The 6354-nt window shown below is 38.3% G+C and overlaps 1 long non-coding RNA gene across 4 annotated transcripts in view; it reads right to left on the reverse strand.

Annotated features, from left to right (window-relative positions):
* LOC113596945 (uncharacterized) overlaps positions 1 to 6354 on the reverse strand; it is a 580975-nt gene that overhangs the window by 177590 nt on the left and 397031 nt on the right. The gene's annotated exons all lie outside the window — the stretch shown is intronic.

The following is a 6354-nucleotide window of genomic DNA, read 5'->3' on the forward strand; positions in this document are numbered from 1 at the left end:
GTGTTAGTAATGGAAAAGACAACATCCACAGTTCTGGAGGGATGAATGTTGGTAGAGGAATTTGGGCAACATGGCCATCAGAACTACTATGGAAGGAGATGTACCACTTCTGCTATTTGTACAGAGAATGCTGGATAGATATTTTAACACATGGCTGAACTAAATATAAAAAAATAAAAGGATGCTCTAGATATCGAATGTAACTATAATAGTTAAATTTATACAGATCAATTTTATGTCAGGATTAATGTAAAGGTTTTGATTATTGTGAGGGATTTTTGTATATAAGTAACTAATTTAATCATAACAACAGCCCTGTAATTATCAACATCCCTGTTTTACAGACAGTGAAACAAAAGAACATAGAGCTTAAATGACTTGTCCAAAGTCACAGTCGGCACGTGGCCACAACAGGACAGGAGTGCCCAGACTCACTCTGGAATCAGAATTATTAACCATTGTGCTGTGTTGCCTCTTCAAAGGAAGGAGAGACTAGAATGGTAGGGATTCTGAACTATAGAGGTTAAGTGAATTTTGAATTGCAAGGGTTAACTAACGTTACAAAGATTAATGATGTTTTTATTTCTGGACTTGGCCTACCTATGTAGAAACATAAGCCACATCACAAAGATCCAAAGACTCATTCTCTGGCTACTGAGTGTTAATATTAGAAATCCACTAGCAGAAGACTGCCTCACATCTCAACTCAAAATTGAAATACATAAATCAATCAATCAATAAATGCACATACATAATTCATATACATATACAAGTGTATATGTACAACACATACAAAAACAAGGAAGAAAAACGTATGAACTAAGCATTCACCTTGAGAAGTCAGAAGAATAGTAAACCAATACATAAAAAGAAGTAAGCAAATAATAAAGATTAAAAAGAAATCACGAATAAAATGGTAAGGAAACAAAGGACTGAGCAGGTCATTAAAGCAAACGCTGGCCCTTTAACAGGACGAATCAAATCACAGACATTCAGCAAGACTGAAAATGAAAAAACAGAATTAGCACAAAGACAGTGTCAGAAATACAAAGGTACAATAAATACAGACAAAAATATACAGAAAAAAAAACAGAGAATATCATACGTAACACAGGAAATATATGGAAATTTTTCCAGAAAAGGTAAATTAATACACAATAAAGTAAGAAGCTGAATGGATCCATAAAAATTCAAGAAATTAATTTTTATTTGTCATATCTAACAGCAGAAAAGGTTAATAGACCCAAATCGTTGTAGACAGGTCTTACAAAACTTCTAAGAAACTGATGAGCTCTACTTTAAATAAATACTTCCACATCAAAAAGAGAAGTACACTTCTTAAGTTGTTTTACAGGGCTTCTCTAAAACTGAAACAAAATTACAAAAGAAGAAAAGTTAGAAAAATATCAGCTGATTTTTCATTAAATTTATGTAAAGATTCTAAAAAACATGCTAGCAAAGAAAATCTAGCCATAACTGAAATAATATTAATATTTATTAACTAGTATTTAATGATACTAGTATTTACACTAAGAATGGGGTGACAGTATAATAACAGACATATTTATGATAGCGTTCCTCAAAAAAATAAGATGAAAAAGTAGATGCAATGATTTTAAGAAGTTTACAAAGGCATTCTGTAGTATTCAGAAATTGTTTATAATAAAAAATAGGGGCACCTGGCTGGCTCAGTCGGTTGAGCAGCAACTTTGGCTCAAGTCATGATATCAAGGTTTGTGAGTTTGAGCCCCTCATCAGGCTCTGTGCTGATGGCTCAGAGCCTGGAGCCTACTCCAGATTCTCTGTCCCTCTCTCTCTGCCCCTCTCCCATTCACACTGCATCTCCCTCTCTCTCAAAAATAAAATAAACATTAAAAAATAAATAAATAAAAGATTAAAAATTAAAACCTTAAGAAAACAGGAAGAAAGCCAATTCCTTAATCTAACGCATATATTTAATAAAAAGCCTACCAATAAAATAGAAATAGAGGAAAAACAATATGAGAAAATCTGTAACCTTCTTATGCAGAAGTATTTGAGTATTATCTTTATATAACATACAAGTAAAAAAGATTTCTAATCAATTTTGCACTAGAGTTCCAAGCCGATTAAGCCAAAAGTAAAAACTATGAACACAAGAAATAAAATCATTACTGCTTTTGAAAAATATGATTTTATTCATTAAAAATCTCTTCCAATTAATAATAAACTCCTTGGATTTGCAAGAGTTCAAATCAGTATACAAAATTTAACAGCATTCTTATATTCCAAAGACAATCAGGAAGTGTTTGCTTTTTTAAAGCCTCTCTTTGCAATAAGAAGAGACCAGCATAAGACACTTGAAGATAATCCTAAACAAATAGTCACAAGGCATATATGCAAAAACATATTTTAAAAAATCCCTGAGTGATATGTATATAAAAAAAGATTTAACTACTATGAGAGATATATAATCCCATTGATTAGAAGACAAAAAAATATAAAGGTTTCAATTTGCCACCCAAATTAATCTATAAACCCAAGAGAACAACAAAGAAAACATAATAGCATATTTTATTGAACTTAATAGGTTATTTATACACTTTGTTTGGAAGGTGAAGTAGTAGGAATCGCTAAGAAAACAATTTTGTTTCAGGAGGATGGAGATTGCCTAAATGGGAATCAAGACATGATATATAACTCTATGAAGGGAAACAAAAACAAACATAAACTACTGGGACTTCATCAAGATAAAAAGCTTCTGCATAGCAAAGGAAACAATCAATAAAATTACAAGGCAGTCTGTGAAGTGGGAGAACATATTTGTAAATGACATATCTGATAAAGGGTTAGTATCCAAAATCTAAATAGAACTTACCAAACTCAACACCCAAAAAATACATGATCCAGGTAAGAAATGGGCAGAAAACATGAATAGACACTTTTCCAAAGAAGACATATAGATGGCCAGTATACACATGAAATGATGCTCAACATCGCTCATCATCAGGGAAACACAAATCAAGACCACACCAAGATACCACCTCACACCTGTTGGAGTGGATAAAATTAACAACACAAGAAACGACGGATGCTGGTGAGGAGGTGGAGAAAGGGAACCCTCTTGCACTGTGGTGGGAATGCAAACTGGTGCAGCTACTCTGGAAAACAGTCTGGACACTCCTCAAAAAGTTAAAAATAGAACTACCCTATGATCCGGCAACTGCATTAGGCATTTACACACAGAATACAAGAATACTGATTCAAAGGGTACATGCACACAAATGTCTATAGCAGCACTATGTACAAGAGCCAAGTTATGGAAAGAGCCCAAATATCCACTGACTGATGAGTGGAGAAAGAAGATGTGGTATATGTATACACTGGAATATTATTCAGCCATCAAAATGAATGAAATCTTGCCATTTGAAACGATGTGGATGGAGCTAGAATGTATTATGCTAAGTGAAATAAGCCAGTCAGAGAGAGACAAATACTGTATGATTTCACTCATATGTGGAATTTAAGAAACAAGAGATGAACATATGGGAAGAGGGGAGAGAGAAGAGAAGGAAACAAACACAAGAGACTCTTTTTTTCCTTAAAAAATTGTTTTTAATGTTTATTTCTTTTCGAGACAGACAGACACAGAATGCGAGTGGGTTGGGGCAGAGAGAGAGGGAGGCACAGAATCTGAAGCAGGCTCCAGGCTCTGAGCTGTCAGCACAGAGCCTGACACGGGGCTTGAACTCACGAGCTGTGAGATCATGACCTGAGCCGAAGTCAGATGCTCAACCGACTGAGTCACTGAGTCACCCCCTAACACAAAGGACTCTTAACAACAGAGAACAAGCTGAGGGTTGATGGAAGGTGGGGGATGGGCTAGATGGGTGATGGGCATTTAGGAAGCCACTTGCTGGGGCATCTGGGTGGCTCAGTCAGTTGACCATCCAACTCTTCATTTCCGCTCAGGTCATGATCTACCGATTCGTAAATTTGAGCCTGGCATGGGGCTCTGTGCTGACAGAACCTGTTTGGCATTCTCTCTTTCACTTTCTCTCTGCCCTTCCCTCACTTGTGCTCTCTGTCTCTCCCTCAAGATAAATAAACAAACATTAAAAAAAAAAAAAGGAGGGCACTTGTGATGAGCACTGGGTGCTGTATGTTGATGAATCACTGACTTCTACACCTGAAACCAATACTGCACTGTATGTTAACTAACTAGAAATTAATCTTAAAAAATGAAACTAAAAAGTGAATTCAAAGATGATAAAAAAAAGAAGGTGCATAAACCAAGGTCAGGACTTTTTAAAATGCACAAAATCAATAAAATATCCATTCACTCAGTAAAACTACAAATATTCAATAATGACTATATGGCAGGCATTTGGCACTGAGAACAAAACAAAGTTCCTCTCCTTATGGAGCTTGTACTTTAACAGGGAACAGGGAGAGAATATATAGAAACTAAATAAATACACAGTTTATCAGCAGAGTAGACGTGATGTAGAGAGGGAGCCCATCATGGGACATGTGAAGGAAGAACATTCCAGACAGAGGGAAAAGCGAGGAGAAATGGGCTGAGACAGGAACATGCTTGATGTGTTTGAGCAGGAGCAACGAGATGATGGCTGGAAATCCACAGACAAAGAGGAGTGGTGGAAAGTTAGGACATGAGATCAAGGAATTCACCATGTCCAGACTATATAATGTGCCATTGCTATAAAAGACCTTCCACTTGTACTCTAAGATAGAAAACTGTAGACAATGTTGAGTGGATGAATGAATTAAATGGTCAGAGTTACATTTTATCGAGATCAGTCTGGCTCCCGGGTGGAGATGAGAATGGGAAGGATGAGGCCAAGGTAGACCCAGAAATAGGACTTGGAAGGCTATGGCAAAAATTCAGAGTTGAGGGCAGTCCAGATCTGGATGACAGATGCAGAGGGCAATCCTTGTGTTCTGAAGGTAAAGCCGACAGAATTGGAGAAAATGAGAGAAAGAGTGTAGGACTTAAATGTTCTACTCTTGGACACTAGAAGAATAAAATGGAAAACATTCTAACAGGGGGTAGGTTTGGGGGCACTGAAACATCTAGTAGGCAGTGAAATAGATGCCCATTGGATACCGGCTATATGAGCCCGGCATTCAGGGGGCAGGCATGGGCTGGAGGGGAAACTTTTGTGCTGTCCTCCTATGTATAAACGGTATCAAAAACCAAGCTGCTGCCTGAGGCTGCTGAATGAAGGAGGACAGACAGAGCAGAGGCCCTGAGATGGGAAGTCACTGGCCAAGTTCACCAAGAAAAGCAGCCAGTGACGTCATGGGAGAACGAAGACAGGCTTGTGATCTGGAAGGCAAATGAATGAAGGGTTTCCGGAAGAGGAGCAAATATCACTAGGAAATGCTTCTAACGTCAAAAACTGAGACAGTACCTAATGTGTTGATTCTTATAAATATCTGTCATACATTGTGAAACTGTAAAAAGCAAATGACTGACAAGATGAGGGAAGAGTTAGAGGTAAATGTGTTTATCTATTGGGGAATAACAAACTGTCCCAAAACTCAGTGGGTCAGTCACCCGTGTGGTCCTTCTCGTCTCTGGGATTCTCCATTTGTCTGAGATCACCGGCACACAGGCTAGGAACCTACTGACATTTCTGGGATCGTTTATGTATTAGTAAAACGTCTGGCTTTGGAAGCCTGAAGCTGGTCTCCGATGGCCTGTCCGGGGCCACTGGGCTCTTCTCCACGTGACGTCTGTCATCTTCTAGCAACCCAGCCCAGGTGTCCAAGAGGGGGAACAGTGCCATGCCTCTGAAGACCCGGGCACAGAGAGTTGCGGTGTCCATTTACCGCATGATGACAGCAAGACCAAGTCGTAGGTGAGCTACCAGTCAGAGCAGAGGGTTCAAAGAGACTGGAGATGCAGGCCGTCAACAAAATCAGTATTGTACTGAGTGCTCTTTACAAGCACAGGAACAAAACTTTCAATGATGCGAGCTAAGCATATACTGGGGTTACTTTGTAGTGTGAGACTATTTGGGTAGATGATCTTATTTCATTTCATAAAAACTGTGTTACTTAATTGCAATTGCGAACCCATGTTAAAAAAAAAACAAAACTCTAATTTTAACTAAAAGAGTCAACCAAGAGAAATATATACATTTTCTCCAGAACTGACAAGCGGGCAGATGAGGAACAAGAGAAGAAAAAAGATCGCTCATCTGGGTTTTTAAAAACAGTGACAGGGAGTACCCCTGTGTGTCACTTTCCGGCTCCAGTTAAACCACGCAAACTCACACGTCATTCAGGGGGTGAGCGGACCTCCGTCCAGTGAGGCCTCTCTGCCACTGGGTGGCTGACAGATGGCAC

The sequence above is a fragment of the Acinonyx jubatus genome, chromosome D1 (genome assembly GCF_027475565.1).
Source record: "Acinonyx jubatus isolate Ajub_Pintada_27869175 chromosome D1, VMU_Ajub_asm_v1.0, whole genome shotgun sequence".
Taxonomy (NCBI): domain Eukaryota; kingdom Metazoa; phylum Chordata; class Mammalia; order Carnivora; family Felidae; genus Acinonyx; species Acinonyx jubatus.